Source organism: Spea bombifrons, chromosome 5, assembly GCF_027358695.1.
Source record: "Spea bombifrons isolate aSpeBom1 chromosome 5, aSpeBom1.2.pri, whole genome shotgun sequence".
Classification (NCBI taxonomy): Eukaryota; Metazoa; Chordata; class Amphibia; order Anura; family Pelobatidae; genus Spea; species Spea bombifrons.
In genome coordinates, this window is record NC_071091.1 from 92227294 (window position 1) to 92244566 (window position 17273).

A 17273-nucleotide genomic window follows, 5' to 3' on the forward strand; every position below is an offset into this window, starting at 1 on the left:
GACTAACAGACTGACACTTACTTACACATAGGCACAAAGGCCCAGTGTAACGGGTGGCTTGCTACTTGCCACTGCAGGGCAACACTTTACATATGATTGTTGCATAGGTCATTATAATAATTGCTTTACAAGAGAACCATGAGGGGTAAGTCATAGAGAAAAGTATCTGGACACCTGAGCATTACACCAAGAGGGACTTTGATCGCATTCTAAATACATAGACATTAATATGAAATTAGTCCTTTGCAACTATAACAACTATAAAAACTCTTCTAGGAAGGCTTTCCACAAGTAGAGCATTTGTGAGGTCAGGTGCTGATGTCGCATGAGAAAGCCTAGCTTGCAATCTCTGTTCCAATTCATCCTAAAGGTGTTCAATGGGTTTGAGCTCAGGGCTCTGTGTTCTTCAACACCAAACTCATCCAACCATGTCTTTATGGACCTTGCTTTGTGCACCTAAGTATTGGGACACACCTCTTAGTTATCAAAATCAGGGTTTGGGATAGGCTCAGTGAAGGAAACTCTTAATGCTTCAGCATACCAATCTGGGACAATGTTATGCTTCCAACATGGGAACAGTTTTGGGAAGACCATTTTCTATTCCAGCATGAATGTGCCCAAGTGCACAAAGTAAGGTCCATAAAGACATGGTTGGATGAGTTTGGTTTGGAAGAACTTGGCTGGCCCTCACAGAGCCCTGACCTAAACCCCATCGAACACCTTTTGGATGAACTGGAAGGGAGCTGCAAATGTATATAGAATGTATTTAGACATCATCAAAGTCCTTGTTGGTGTAATGGTCAGGTGTCCCAATACTTTTGTCCATATAGAGTATAACCTATTAGTTTCTGCACCATCAACTACACTGCTGGGAATGAATGAATGAATGCAAGTCTAAAAAATGCTCAAATAGTTCTGCAGAAAAGAGATGTGAGCTTCTGGAAAAGGGAAAGCAAAAAGTGGCAGGAGGGGAAAGGGTTTTAGATGTGAGACAACGGGGATCTGAGGTCTCATAACTGAATTTAAACATATTGCATTTGTTGTTCTTGTAACCGTAACCTTTGTCAGACTCCTTACTTCTTGTTTATTTCCCTAGGACTAAGACCACAAAGCTGTCATCAATTTTGAATTTGGACTTTTGTATTAGGTTTCTGCTGTATTCCACTTATCAATACTGTAGCTTTGAATTCATGATGCTTGATCTGAGCAGAAGAGTGGGAAGAACTTAAGCTGAGAAACCACTGTGCATGTGGGGCAAGATGTAACATCATAATGCTGCCCACATATTGCATCACACGCCTTATCACGACATTTTAATAAGTGTGAGAAAATACCCGGTGAATTAAAGATCGGTTTATACCAATTTGACACACTTGCCTTGTCCTTTATTGATAAAATATAATCATAATTTGCCATTTTGCAAATGGCAAAATGATTGCAATGTTAATTTCTCTATTGAAAAATGGGTTGAGGTTTGGTCACAAGTCAGGAACGCGGTACACGCGATTAATATTCAAGAGATGTTTTTCAAGCTTCTTTATCGTTGGTACCTAGTTCCCTCCCGCCTAAATAAGTTCTCCAATTTATATTCTAATCTATGTTGGAGGTGTGGACATGAGGAGGGGACTCAACTTCATATATGGTGGGCCTGTTCTAAGCTGGGAAATATCAAGACGCAAGTTGAGAAACTTTTTTCTCATATATTTAGATGTAAATTTGTTATTCATTCATATACTTGGCTTTTTCATTTGTCCCTTCCTTTCCCAGAGAATGCACAAAAATTATTAACAGTCAATATTTTATTGGCTATCAAACTATGTATAGCGAGAGCTTGGAGGAGAGTTGAACCTCCTATTTGGAAGGAAATAATCGAGCAAATAAATCACCAGGCAAAGATGGAAAAATATTTTTTTATAAAAAACCAAAAGATCTCTAAATATAATCATGTATGGTCTCCATGGCTGAAGTACATGGAAGAGCCTTGTTTAGATAATTTTGACTCCTTATCCAAGTAATTATTTCTCTTTTGGCATTATACACATATATTATTGTTGTATTTGATCTCTTTTGATTTTTGATTTTTACACATTAACTCATATTTATTTGTCTACTGTGAAAGACCCCAATGGGTATAGTGTCTTGAAACTAACCTATTTACATATAGTTATGGATGTCCACGTCCTGCCGTTCCAGTCTGCCGCAACATGTACGTAGATGTGTCCTCGTCAGTGTAGTGAATGGTTTTGTTTGGTATGATGTATTACCTGGTACCTTACCGTACAATTATCAAATTAAGATACAAAGAGATGAAAATTTTGTCTCTGTACATCTTTTACATCTTGTACGTTTCTGTATGCTTTTTTAAATTGCATATATTTCCAAACTTTGTATGATTTGTGTGTTATTGTATGTTCCCTTTTTTATATACTAAAAAACAATAAACAAATTAAAAAAAAAAAAAAATATAATCATAATTCACTTCATGTATGTCTCTTTTACCCAACTGTAGCTATAGTTTTATTATTTATTGACTATAGCACCATCATATTCCACAGTGCTGTACAATAGGAAGACGCATAGCGAGTAGTTATATTTTAATATTAAAAACAGCTCTAGTAAAGTATGTTAAATAATCAGAAATTGCTTCTTGAGAAGATCATAATGTGCTTTGAGAATTCAGTGGAACAAATTAGCCGAGGTTACATTGCTTAGCAACAAAAACATTTAGGTATATTTCTTATGTTTTATGTTCTGTGCATACAAAAAAGCCTGAGTAAAAAAAATATTCCAATGGTAAAAAATAAATAGTGATGATTTTTTTTTAAACTGAAAGCGGTTGACTCATTAAAAATGAAAGGTGCAACGGGATGCATTTTAATGGAATCCATTATTCTATATTTGTGACAAATTCTACACCCAGGGCTTACTGAATAAACAGTAAATTGTAGCTATGTTGTCAATTAAATATTTTGCATTCTGAAGGACCAATACCAGCGGATTCTTTGGGAAAAGGAGGACAGATTGCTTTCCATAATTCATAGCTAAATATTAAAAATATATTTGTAGTGGGCAGAAACAGTGTTATCAATTTCGGGATAAGGTAAATGAGTGCATTCATATTCAGCTTTATAACACAACATAGATGACATCATTCATTTTAGACGGTTAACTTTATCAAAGAGCATGAGCAAAAATGTATCAAATTCATAATGACCCCCACTCTCTAATAATTTCTGTTATTGACACACTAATCTCATAAATCCCCCTCGGTCACTTTTTATTAATGCATCAGTGCCATTGGCACGTTTGCTCATTTTTTCAGTGCCGAACTTCTGAAAAAAGAAGAATGTAAAAATCAGAATCTAACACATACAGTCTACCCCTAAAGATTCCTAGTAGAGTCTGAGGTAATGGCCACCTGCCACATACAAAGTATAAATTGTAATGCGCATACACATTTACTAAGATTAGTCGATATTGTTAGTTAAAGTCGGTTATCGCTCAGGAAAAAATGGTTTTCATATTTTCTTATTTTTTTAATTTGTTTCTGCAATGTCTATCAATTATTTATTTATTGGACATTGTATTATATTTTATATATAATATTATCTTTCAATTCCAGGTGTAATGCTTTATTTATTAGTTTTGGGTTGTTATAATTGTTTATATCTATATATATATATATATATATATATATATATAATCTATGGTCAAACACATGCCTTCTCCTAACCTCTAACTAACTTAATTATAAAGTTCCAAAGGAAAAAGTCGGCTATTATGTGATTTGAGGTAGAATCTCTTTTATTGGTGTAGAAACCATATGCTATATAAAGTAACCTGTTTTCCCATTCCCCCATTCCCATTAGTGCTATGTTTTACACAGAGTGTATTAGTATCAGAAGCCACCAAATTGATGGATTTTTTAAAAAGAAACATTAATATGTGTAGTTGTAAAATTAACTGTTTGGTTTTCAATTAAATAAATACAATACAATTAAATACAACACAATATCCTATGCAAATTCTGAATTTTAGTTTCAAATCCAGCCATTTCCAAAAATGTTGTTAAAAAAAAGCTTCTTGCTTTGGTAAACTTTAACTTCTTATTGCAGAGCAATCATCTATATTGATTTTATAGCCAACAATGAAGTCCATTAACTTAAAAGAACATTCAGTAAGTACAGCATACCACTTATCCATGAAGTGGAACTGATAGCACCATGAATGTAGAGCGGGGACATTGAAAGCACGCCAGGGGCTCAATGATTGCTGCAGCTAACATGCTGGATAAACCAAAAGAAAACCAAACCACAAACACAAAATACAGGTGCCAAATTTGTAAAAGGTTATTAAAAATAAGAATAATGCCAGAAGCGCCAGCTATTTGTATGAAAACAAGATGCAAAATCTGTCCCGCAGGTGTGCAACCAGTGGTGCCCAGGAAGCTGATAAATCAAGTGTTATTGGCAATCATAACAATCAAGCAAGTTTTATTTAGTCAAATGTGTCATGCGCTCCCTTTGGTACTAATTCTCAGAATAACTGTATGCAAACTCAGATAACATTACAGATATTTTCAAGCCTGATGGTGCTGTACTATACTGCAAGAATATAATTCCAGTGCTCCATGCAGCATTTAAATTGTTAGAACACTACAGCCAGTGATGTGCAGTGCACCACCTCCTCCAGTGTCCAATTTACATAACAGTCTTCACTACTTGAAGGAGCCAATCACTGGCAGAAAACGGCACCTCCTCTTAGACTCTCTGAAAGTATGAGAGTGTGAGAAAGTGAGTGAACGTGTGAGAGAATGCTTGAGAGAATGTGAGTAAGAGAGAGTGAGTGTGGGAGAGTGATAGAGTGAGTTAGAGTGTGATAGTGAGGAGAGTGTGAGAGGCCATGAGAGAGAGTGTGAGCGAGCTTAAGGGAGTATGATTAAGTGAGTGTGAATGAGAGTGAGAGAGCGTGAGAGTGAATGAGTATAAGAGAGTATGAATAAGAGTGAGCGAGAGTGTGAATGACCATGAGCGAGAGTGTACCATGAGTGAGAGAGAGTGAGAGAGTATGAGAGTTTGAAAGAGCATGAGTCAGAGTATGAAAGAGTGTGAATGAGTATGAGAGAGCATAATTAAGAGTGCTAGACAGCATGAGTGAGAGAACGTGAGACAGTGTGATGGGAGTTATGGTATACCATCGTCAATGTCTCGCTCATTATATAGCAATGGGCAGGGCCGGCCCTACAATGGAGCCGAATGGGGCAATTGCCCCAGGCGCCACTTTTGAAGGGACGGCACTTTGCCCCTTTTTTTTTTTTTTGAAGCGGAGGAGAGTGGTTTTCGCTTACCGGCTCGCCGCCCCTCTCTCTCCTCTGTGAGCCCTCTAGCTCGGTCTCAGTGCCGGCTTGTAATGCTGAGCGCCGGAAGTAACGTCAATTTCCGGCGCTCAGCATTACAAGCCGGCACCGTGGCAGAGCAGGGAGACTCGCCGCAGGACTGTTTAATGGTAAGTACAAAGGAGGAGGGTAGATAATGGCGTCGGCAAAGTTTAAAATGCCGCCCCCCCCGACGTTGGCAGGGAGGAGACATTTTAAACTTCGCCCCAGGCGGCATTAAGTCTTGGGCCGGCCCTGGCAATGGGAGTCATGAAGTACCACTGTCTGCATCTGGATAACCATATAATATTAGCAGGGCCGGCCTTTGGGGTGTGCGACCTGTGCGACTGCACAGGGCGCCACACTCCAGGGGGCGCCGCCGCGGGGACTAAATTATGCTAATTGTGTGGGTTGGGCAGAGTGGGTGGTGCTTTGAAGTGGGTGTGGTACATTTTCTCAAATGATAGGTGTGCGGCAAAGTGAATTTTTTTTTCCAAATGTTGGCAACTATGTTCTTTCTAGGGAGATACATCCAAACTGGTGGCAGAAACTGACTGCTTTACATAGAGCAAAATCCTGATGCCCCTCATTTGTTCCCTGATGTCCCTTCTTTCTAAGAGCTGAGAATGTTTGGAGGTGTTCTACCGTCCTAAATAACAATAATGTTAAGATAAAACAGCTAGGAAAAGCTAAAAATGCATTTATAAAACAAACTGTATTAACACCTTGAGGTTTATGTCCTTGCATGCTAACCTCACAAAAAAACTTGCAGATTAACTAATGCAGGAAAGTTTATCCCACTCACCATCCATTCTATTCCAAGTGGGATAAGGAGAGGGTTAAACTAAATTTAAAGCCACTAGAATTTCCTGGAGTTTAGCATATCCGTTTTTATCTTTTGTGCATACAAACATCAGTTGGGCAAATGCTCTGCTGCAAGCTCACTTACAACCACTTGTAGTTAAGTGAATAGACCCAAAAGAGATTGTCATATGAAAATAAAAATTTGTAATTACAAGAATTCCGGACTCAATACATGATTATTGTTGTACCAAACATTTTACAATAACAGGTTACTGGCAGAATTTCAAACAGCTGCCATGTATTTCTTGCATCAGTATGTATTATTTAAGTTATATTTACTTTTGTGACATCAGTGATGACTACATTTCTAATAGCTTTAGCTAAGCATTTGTTTAGATTGGCACTTTTTTAGAAACACCATAGGAAGAAAATGATCCCGAGTGTGTACTTTCCCAGCCTTTTCTTTACTACTGTCACGGACTGGGTCCAAGCTGGTAACTGGAAGGACCCAGCGCGCCCGATGGTTGTTTGCAGGAGTCACGATGCAGTAGCGGAGTCTGGGGCAGGGCCTGGTGCAGGGTGACCACACTCGCCCAGGCGTTGAGCACCTAGGAAGTGCAGCCTAACACCAGCGCCCTGATATGGCAGCAGATGTAGTCCAAGACAAAACGAATCCTGCAGGCACCCTGGAGCAGGCATGAAGCATAGCACATGGATCACGAGCAGGATGCTGCAGGCTGGGAGAATGAAAGCTAAGCAAAGGGTTAATGTAGCAGACACTTAACACAGCAGAGGAAAGGGAGACCAGGCAAGAAACATGATATAGGATATACATGAGAAGTGGCTAGAAACATGACATGAATAGCATAAAGTATAAACAGGCACAAGACAAGGAATAAACATAACCTGACAAGACATACATGGTACAGGGCACAACAAAGGACAGGGAAGAAGGCAAGGAACACAGGGGAAGGAGTGAGGAGCCGGAATCCTCGGACGCTTCTTCCTTTAAGCAAGGATAGGAAATCTTAACTGGGACATGGGGAGAGGAGAGAGGAACCGGAATCCTCAGATGATTCAAGGAAGAAGGGCAAAGGTACATAAAAGACACACAAACATGAATACAGACACTAGCCTAGGACTACAAGATAACTATTGGAGATTTCGTCACATGATATGGCCATAGTATGCTTAGCCCACCACTACGCCAAAGTACTCCAATGACGGTGGGTCCTAACGCTAATCCCTGCAAGACATAGATACGGAACAAACCAGACATGTAATCAAAACACAGCACAGAGACATACCTTAGACTGCAGACTGAGACAAACAGAACACATAGGTGGGGCACACCTAATAAAGGAAGCAAAGCTGAAGCAAAGGGCCGGAGCAGAAGCAAGGAATGGAAAATAGAACAAAGCAAAAGGAAATCCAGGAATGGATCAAAGCAAAGCAGAGAAACTAAAGCAAGACAGAAATGCAGCTCCGCAGCCAGGGCAGAACGTGACACAATCCCCCTCCGAAAGAGCGGCCTCCGGACGCGAACAGAAACATCAACAGAAGGAAAGCCCGCTTCTAACGGAAGAACAGAAGACACAAGTCAACCCAGGAACCAGCTTACGGAGTCTGAAAAACGTAGGAGTCCTTCGATGACCAGCACTGCCGCTAGTAGACCAATCTCCTCCAAAAACAGGAATCAGAATGTCTGAACAGGATTGAGGAAGTTGACTCTAGCTGACATTTAGTCCAAACGAAGGCAAGGTAGATAAGCCACTTGACAAGGCAGACACGGCAGGTAACCCACTTGCTGGGCAGACACGGCAGGTAACCCACTTGCTGGGCAGACACGACTGGTACAGGTTCAGGGTCAGGCACGGGTTCAGGCACGGGTTCAGGCATAGGGACGGTTCAGGCATAGGGACGGGTTCAGGCACAGGTTCAGGCACAGGCACGGGTTCAGGCACAGGCACGGGTTCAGGTTCAGACAACAGGTTGCCCACTTACAGGGTACTCTACCAGGGTAGCCTGGATGCAGGCACTCATCCTGGGAGTCCACAGTGGGGCGCTGGCCGCAACTCAGGAAACCCTCTTTCAGGGTACACGGCAGGTTGCCCACTTACAGGGTACTCGACTTAGGAGTCCACTTACTGGGGCGTTGGCCGCAACTCAGGAAACCCTCTTTCAGGGTACACGGCAGGTTGCCCACTTACAGGGTACTCAACTTAGGAGTCCACTTACTGGGGCGTTGGCCGCAACTCAGGAAACCCTCTTTCAGGGTACACGGCAGGTTGCCCACTTACAGGGTACTCAACTTAGGAGTCCACTTACTGGGGCGCTGGCCGCAACTCAGGAACAAGGCAGGTACTGGAACAAGGAGAAGCCCTCTTGCGGGGCACACGACTAGAAGCCCTCTTCCAGGGCACACGGCATGGCTAGAAGCCCTCTTGCGGGGCACACGACTAGAAGCCCTCTTCCAGGGCACACGGCATGGCTAGAAGCCCTCTTGCAGGGCGGACGAGAACAGAGTACCACCGGGCCAGGCACAGGTACTGGTTCATGCAAGGGTACCGGCATAAGCTCAGGTAGTGGATCATGCATGCGTACAGGCTCAGGCACGGGTACGGGAACGGACACAGGCTCAGGCAGGAACAGGCACAGGCTCAGGCAGGAACAGGCTCAGGCAAGCGGGTACGGAGGCCCACTGGAAGGGCTGACGGGTACGGAGGCCCACTGGAAGGGCTGACGGGTACGGAGGCCCACTGGAAGGGCTGACGGGTACGGAGGCCCACTGGAAGGGCTGACGGGTACGGAGGCCCACTGGAAGGGCTGACGGGTACGGAGGCCCACTGGAAGGGCTGACGCTGCAAACTCCACTCCGCGAACTCCTGGCCGTTTACCTGCGGCCATGTGTCACGGACTGGGTCCAAGCTGGTAACTGGAAGGACCCAGCGCGCCCGATGGTTGTTTGCAGGAGTCACGATGCAGTAGCGGAGTCTGGGGCAGGGCCTGGTGCAGGGTGACCACACTCGCCCAGGCGTTGAGCACCTAGGAAGTGCAGCCTAACACCAGCGCCCTGATATGGCAGCAGATGTAGTCCAAGACAAAACGAATCCTGCAGGCACCCTGGAGCAGGCATGAAGCATAGCACATGGATCACGAGCAGGATGCTGCAGGCTGGGAGAATGAAAGCTAAGCAAAGGGTTAATGTAGCAGACACTTAACACAGCAGAGGAAAGGGAGACCAGGCAAGAAACATGATATAGGATATACATGAGAAGTGGCTAGAAACATGACATGAATAGCATAAAGTATAAACAGGCACAAGACAAGGAATAAACATAACCTGACAAGACATACATGGTACAGGGCACAACAAAGGACAGGGAAGAAGGCAAGGAACACAGGGGAAGGAGTGAGGAGCCGGAATCCTCGGACGCTTCTTCCTTTAAGCAAGGATAGGAAATCTTAACTGGGACATGGGGAGAGGAGAGAGGAACCGGAATCCTCAGATGATTCAAGGAAGAAGGGCAAAGGTACATAAAAGACACACAAACATGAATACAGACACTAGCCTAGGACTACAAGATAACTATTGGAGATTTCGTCACATGATATGGCCATAGTATGCTTAGCCCACCACTACGCCAAAGTACTCCAATGACGGTGGGTCCTAACGCTAATCCCTGCAAGACATAGATACGGAACAAACCAGACATGTAATCAAAACACAGCACAGAGACATACCTTAGACTGCAGACTGAGACAAACAGAACACAGGTGGGGCACACCTAATAAAGGAAGCAAAGCTGAAGCAAAGGGCCGGAGCAGAAGCAAGGAATGGAAAATAGAACAAAGCAAAAGGAAATCCAGGAATGGATCAAAGCAAAGCAGAGAAACTAAAGCAAGACAGAAATGCAGCTCCGCAGCCAGGGCAGAACGTGACAACTACAACCATTTTTACTTAGCTGCTGATCCATTGCACACAGTTTTGGATACTTATCATCTGGATGGAGAAATAAATATTTTATACATAAAAAAATAATTGAGTAACATTTTATATAATTATAATAGATTTTTAATGAGCCACATAAGTGTCCGTTTAAGCAAATAATTTGTTGTATAATTGTTGTGTTGTGGTATAGTTTATTAAATTATATTTTCACATATTTATATAAAGAACCGATGGTCATATTTGTGCTTAAAATTGTATTCCAGAGGACCGAAATAACCTTTTTATTACCGCATTGCAGAGTTTTTATAAAAACCATTATATCTCCATGAAATGGTAATCTCTGTATTGCATCTACGAAGAATCATTATTTTGGTCCATTAAAAATTACCACCAGCCCCAACTAGATTGTTTTTTTTCTCCCAAGACCAGCGCAGTTGGCAGGATTTTGTTCTACATCATGTCGCGCTCTGTACTCAAAACAAATGTCAGCTATAGAAAATTAGCTCTACATATCATTGGAAAAAATCTGCTTTCCTTTTCAGACTGTAATTTGTTGAACAAATATATTTCTGTTCGCGACAATTTAAAAACCTTTCCAGAGACACGGCACCAATCTGTGCACCACTTTCGTTTATGTTATGATGTTTATGTTTATTAAGTTTGGATATTTGTAAAATATGCAACCTTTAAAAGTTCTTCCATCAGTTTAAAGGCTGACTGTAAGGCACTTACACATGTCATGGGTTTTAGGTAGACTTTTAAAGCTCCATAAATTTTGTGTCCTTCTGGTCTCTACTTGGCCTCTTCTGATGTGATTATTCAAGGGGTTCATTTTACTACAGAGATAAATATATCCCTGGCATTTTTTTTATCTGTTTTATTATAACAGTATCAAGTTCTTATGAAGATTGCGACAGAATAAAATAGATTAAAACCAGAGGACATTGGGTGCATTGAGTTTGTCAGGCTCTCAGCTGAGCCCAGTTTCCCTTCAGTGAGTACCCACCTTTATGATTGGGAGAGAATTCATTCAATAGTTGTGGAAGATGAGCTTTGTACTTTGACCAAGGCACTGGAGCCTTACAATAATTTTTTTGTATCTGTTTGTAATTTTTTTTTTCGAGTGAATTACCGTATTTGCTCGATTATAAGACGACCCTGATTATAAGACGACCCCCTAAAATCAAATATTAATTTAGGAAAAAACCAAAAAGCCTGAATATAAGACTACCCTATAGGAAAAAAGTTTTACTAGTAAATATTAATTCATGTAAACTATTTTTTCTTATTTAATAAAAGCTATGATTGAGAAAAATATATTTTTTATTTCCTTTTATTTGCCAACCTGCCCCCCCAGTTATGCACATCTGCCCCCAGGCTTGCCACTCTGCCCCCAGAGATACCTTATACCCCCCTATTTGCCACTCTGCCCCATGATGTGCCTTTTAACCCCCTATATGCCCCTCTGCCCCATGATATGCCTTATACCCCTATATGCCAGAGTGGTTAAAAGGCATATCATGGGGCTGAGTGGCATATAGGGGGTTAAAATGCATTTCTGGAGATATATATATATATACTGCTAACAGCAATCACACTCCTATCAAGCCAAGGCAGCCAGTACATGCTGGAACCTGGGGATGTTAGAAGTGTGATTACAGCCTCCCTATGCCATGCTACCACCCCCACCCCCCTTACACATCCATGCTATCACACACACACTCATTCACAAACATTTAAATACTCATTTATTCCATTAATCACACATACACACACACTCAAACCCCCCACCCCCTTACCTGAACTGCAGATCTCCCACTCTCAGACTTCTGCAGGGGCCCGGCTGTGCGAGCAACTTCTCTGGCCCCGCCCCCAGAGGAAGGAGGGGGGAGGTAGAGTTATGTGAGGACTGTGCTAGCTTCCTGTTTCCTGCTGCTAATAGCAGAGACGCTGCTCGCGATCAAAGCCAGGTAAGCAGCACGGCCGAAGCAGAATGAGGTCTGATTAGAAGACGACCTCGATTATAAGACGAGGGGTATTTTTCAGAGCATTTGCTCTGGAAAAAACCTCGTCTTATAATCGAGCAAATACGGTAATATCCTAGAGGAATATATGTCTATAATATTGGTGACTTAAGCTGTATACAGACCAATTGGAGCAATATGTTACTATGAACATGTGTAACATGATATCTAATAAGATGAATAACCAGAATGAGGAATCTACACACTCCAAGAGAACCATGGTGCTTAACTGTGCCAGGAAGGGCCAGTTCCCCAGTAAATCCAGTAGATAAATAAAGGCTCCAGGCAAGAGTTCCAATGTCAGGAAGATTTATTGGGACAAAAAACAATGTTTCGACCTCAACTTGAAAAAGACCTCATTCTGAGGTTGAAATGTTGTTTTTTTGTCCCAATAAATCTGCCTGACGTTGGAACTCTTGAGTGCCTGGAGCCTTTATTTTTCTATCTAATAAGATGAAGGCAGCTAAACCCTACTAACCCTGAAATAAGCAAGGGACGTGTGAGGCTTATGACGTAGGGTGTGTAAAGGCAAGTTTGCCTTATATATATGGTTGTTTTATACGGAGCACATTATGGTTAATTGACCAGGGTTAGTGCTCATACATAAAGGCTAGTAAAGCAAAAAAATTCCAAATAGTTGTGCAAAGAGTTCAAATGTATTAGGATCAGTATCAAATTGAGATTACCTAGTAAAAAGATTACCTAGTAACCCATTTGTAAATGGAACTGCATAGCCTAGTAAAGTGAATTTAGGAGGAATTATGATATTTGCATAAATACAAGGGTTTGTATAAATAAAATGCAATTCTAGAATTGGTTTGCCTAATGTAACAAAATGAAACACATACTGACTCAATACTGTGAAAACAGAAACTTTACGAAAATAAAATTTTACCATATAACAATCCTTTCTTAAATGCAGATTTTTAGCCAGTGAGGAGCAGAAACATATTCTGGTTGAGGTGAAGTAATTACTTGCAAACTGGTTGTAATGAGAAATGTGTACCTTACATCAAACTCTTAAGTTCAGTGGCTGTTGGTTCAGCCGTTATCGTGTGGGGTGGTATATAAGGGGAGTTTAATTGATTCACTGAAGCATGTTGTTTTTGTTCTTTCAGTTAGTAAGCCAGGCATAATAAGTATGAAAATTTAGTTAACTAATGAATTGCTATGTTGCTGGCAGTGACGTCACAGTGTTTCATGAAGTGATTTTAGTGTAGAAGTAGTAGTAGTGTGCAGCATACCTCTCAACTGCGATGTTTTTCTAAGGACAGACTTGATTTTGAGACACTGTGCATCTGTCCTATGTAGCGGTACCACTGTTCTGCTTTTACTTGAGGGTTTTTGCTACAGAACATGTTTTTTGTGCTACTGGCAGTGAATCACCATGTATCAAGAGATTCACTTTATAAGTAGTTGATTATGTGATTTTGCCAACAATGAGGTGGAGAGAAGAAGAACAAGAGATAGGACACTCTTGGGCAGGCCAATACAACCATCATTTTGGTGAGAATTTACATTCAAGCCTCTTGAATATTTGAGGTGCAAACTTCTAATAAAACATTAACCACTCACATGTGCTAGCATGTGCTAAGAATTTAGAGCATAAAGGAAAGGGAAAATTGTATCATAGCTACCAGACATGACAGATGTTAAGTGAAGGCTTAAGTCTTGTATGGCCTGGGACAGTCCAGCCTGGAAAATCATCACACAGAGCAAATATGAGTTACCATAAGGATCTGGAATTATATTTTTTATAGCTGAAGTGATCAATATATGAATGGAGCGATGTCCCGTCTATTCTCTCAGAGGAGAAATAAGCAGGCAGCTATCTGCGGCGATTTTGTTTTTAAGGCTGATCTTATGTGTTGTTTCTGTGCCTTTTCTACAAGGGCTTCTGCCTTTTGATGTAGAACACTTTCTACTGTTGCAGATCAGATTAAATTGTATCATCACAAAAACCCAGGAGGCAGAAAACGATGTTTCATAGAGAAAGTAAAGAGTAACCTTGGAATGTGGAAAGTATTCAGATTCATACTATACCATTATTATAATCACGGGCTTCACTACCATGCTTTCCCTGGCAAATGTATGATTTGCAACAAAAACTGCAACTTAAGGTTTAGGACTAAGGCAATTTTATGCAGGATGTAAAAGCACACAAATCATTTGCATCAATACATACAATTTAACAATGATTTATGAGATAGTAAAGTATGCCCATTATAATTTAGCAGCAATCGCAGCAATATTTTATGACAACAACCTATGCATGGGTCTCACAGGAGTAAAAGATGAAAAACAATATAATGTGTTTATGAAAATGAAAACTCAGCAAAATATTACTTGACCTTTTGGAGAAAATGAGGATTATTGAAACAAGTGTTATAAGTATCTAATACAAAATGGTGGTGGCAGGTGGCAAACTTTACTGATGTCTCTTTCAACTATTGAGTTGTAAATAAAAGGGATAGGGTGGGAACAAGACATGTTGTGTTTTGGGTTTTCAGATAGTACAACCATTAGTCTTGATCATGGTCAAGGTCCGGGCTCAAGGACCAATCCATAAATGTTAACATAGATTGAAGAGGTTGATAAAACAAGGTGATCTTCCTTCAAAAATAAGAAGCCTACCAAATAACACTGGACTGGATCAATAAAAGTGATGCTTTATTACAGCACCACACCTGAAATGTTGGTATAAAGAGGGTAAAATGGTAGGCTAAACACAAATATCCCACATATTCCACCCAGTGGAATCTGAAACGTTGGTGTTACTCATTCACTTTTAACAATACTGAATTGTGAGTTTCTTTGTTCCAAGAACTGTTCATTTCTTGGAAATTCTTCCCCCTACCTTTATGTGATTTATCTTTATGCATTGTGAATATGAAAAGAAAGCAACTATAAACGGCATTACACTGTTGTTAGGTCGTAATGCGTCACAGTTTTCACGTGAAAAGTTTTGTTGGATGAAGAGTATTGCTTTTGAGGTTAATAAAGAAAAGTACTGATTGTTTTCCTCTTTAATATGGATCCTGAATTAAAGCTTATGGTAAAAGATCACAAAACAATGAAGAAAAAATGATGCCTTATTTTAGAACAATAAACTCAAAACGATCAAACACAAAACAATGAACCAAATGCTCCTACCACAGCACATTGTATTCATGTATTAAGCCCTTGAATAGACCTAAACATGTTGATAAAGGTTCTCAGGTTATAAATGTTGACTGTGGTAACTCTTATTTAGAAAATACTGTTTCTCTTATGTAGAAAATACGTGCTATGATGTTTTGTGATCTACGTTTATATGTTCATAAATGTAGTGTATTTTAGATTTACCAGTAACACGGCACATCTGTGCTGTGTACATGGTTTTCTGAATACAATAAATATATTTTTTACCTTAGCTTGACCATTATCTGTTTTATATCAGCCAGTGGAAACCTAGATTATGCTTTAGGGTTTGGTTAATGATGCATAATAATAAAGAGTAACTGGTAACCAAAGCTATCGTTCTAGTTTCTGTGGGAAATGTATACACTTAATGTGCCAGTTAATAAGCAGTTAATAATGGACACAATTCAGGGATCTGTGATTCTATATTTCTTGTTTAAAACTCCACGTAATACAATAGAAACCCTGTAAAGATGTTAAATTGTTACTTAATACAAAGCACACAGAGAATGGACCCATATTACACAAACAAGATGCTGACACCGACACACTTCCTTTCTATTTTAATGCCTTTTTAGACCATTTACCTTACATGTTCTCAGCAGGATACAGAAATGGTTTTACATTCTATTTTTGAGTAAAAACCCTTCTTTAGCAAAGAAACCGTAGATGGCTAGAGACAGAAAAGAGAGAATTCCAAAAGACAGTATAAGACGGAATGACAGCAGAGGTGAAAAAAGAGAGATAGTGGTTGGGGAAAACAATGATAAAGGTGGAGAAAAAAAAACCCTGGACAGAAAAGAAAGATATAAATAGAATAAGGAGAATATCTATAGGAGGAGAATAACAATCAACTAGAAGAAAAACAATAATCTGTAAAGAAGAGAACAAATGACAGACATTTGCATAAAGAGAAAAAATATATTACACATAAGATAGTGGAAGAAAATAAAGAAACACATGAAAGACACATCAGTAAACGATGTAGGCAACAAAAGACCAAGAACAAAGGCAGAAGCAATCAGCAGTATTCCTGGGCAAGGCAAAAAACATGAAGGGGGGCATCTCTATCCCAAGATTTCAAATTAATGAAATAGACACTAAGGAATGTAAAATGTAACACACATGTCCAGTTATTTATAATAATGTAGTGTCAAACAACAACATTCTAATAATGTATGCAACACACACTTGAATATGCAGTTTGCCTCCACTTTGAGGCTTTATGGATCTTGGGAGGCTTTAAGGAGCTGATTGTATTCTTCTTGCTGCACTGATCTATGGCTGGACTCATAAGGTTTATTAGGTAGAGTAACAGAGCGCAGTTTCTCACCTAAAATATAAAAGTGTTATTGCCACATCATACAATGAGTTTATATATTACCTTTAAAAAGCTAGTATTTTAAACAGAAACTATAATCAACGCAGGTGTTATCAGACATATATTTTCTATTAAGACAATCTGCGTTTTGTATTTTTTAAAGTCAGGGTAATTGTTTTGGACACTTCAGGATAGCACATATCTGTGGCAAAATTAGCCAGTCTAATATATATCACAATCAGCAAGATAAAAGTAGGGGGGGGGGGGGATAACTGTAAGCTTAATGGTCTGGGACCTCCATTCCAAATATATGCATACCTATTGTTCCCTGACCACAATGTTTGTATGACTACTGTACACTTCGGATACAACTATACTTCTTGTAGAATCTAGTACATCTATTAAAGCTATATATATATAACATATATACCGTATATACACACAGATACAGCATAATGAAGAGGGATAATCATGCTGATCTCAAAAACATTATCCCTTTATTTCCTTTTTCTCAGAAGGGAAATACAAATTGGAAAAATCAATGAAGGTCTATTCCTTAGTGTAAAAGTGTATGCAAGAAAAGAAACATATAAATCAATTTTAAAACACTCGTTAAGT

At 40.0% G+C, this 17273-nt stretch overlaps 1 protein-coding gene across 2 annotated transcripts in view; it reads left to right on the plus strand.

Moving 5' to 3' along the window:
• Positions 1-17273, plus strand: part of RALYL (RALY RNA binding protein like) — a 250074-nt gene that overhangs the window by 150236 nt on the left and 82565 nt on the right. The window lies entirely within an intron of this gene.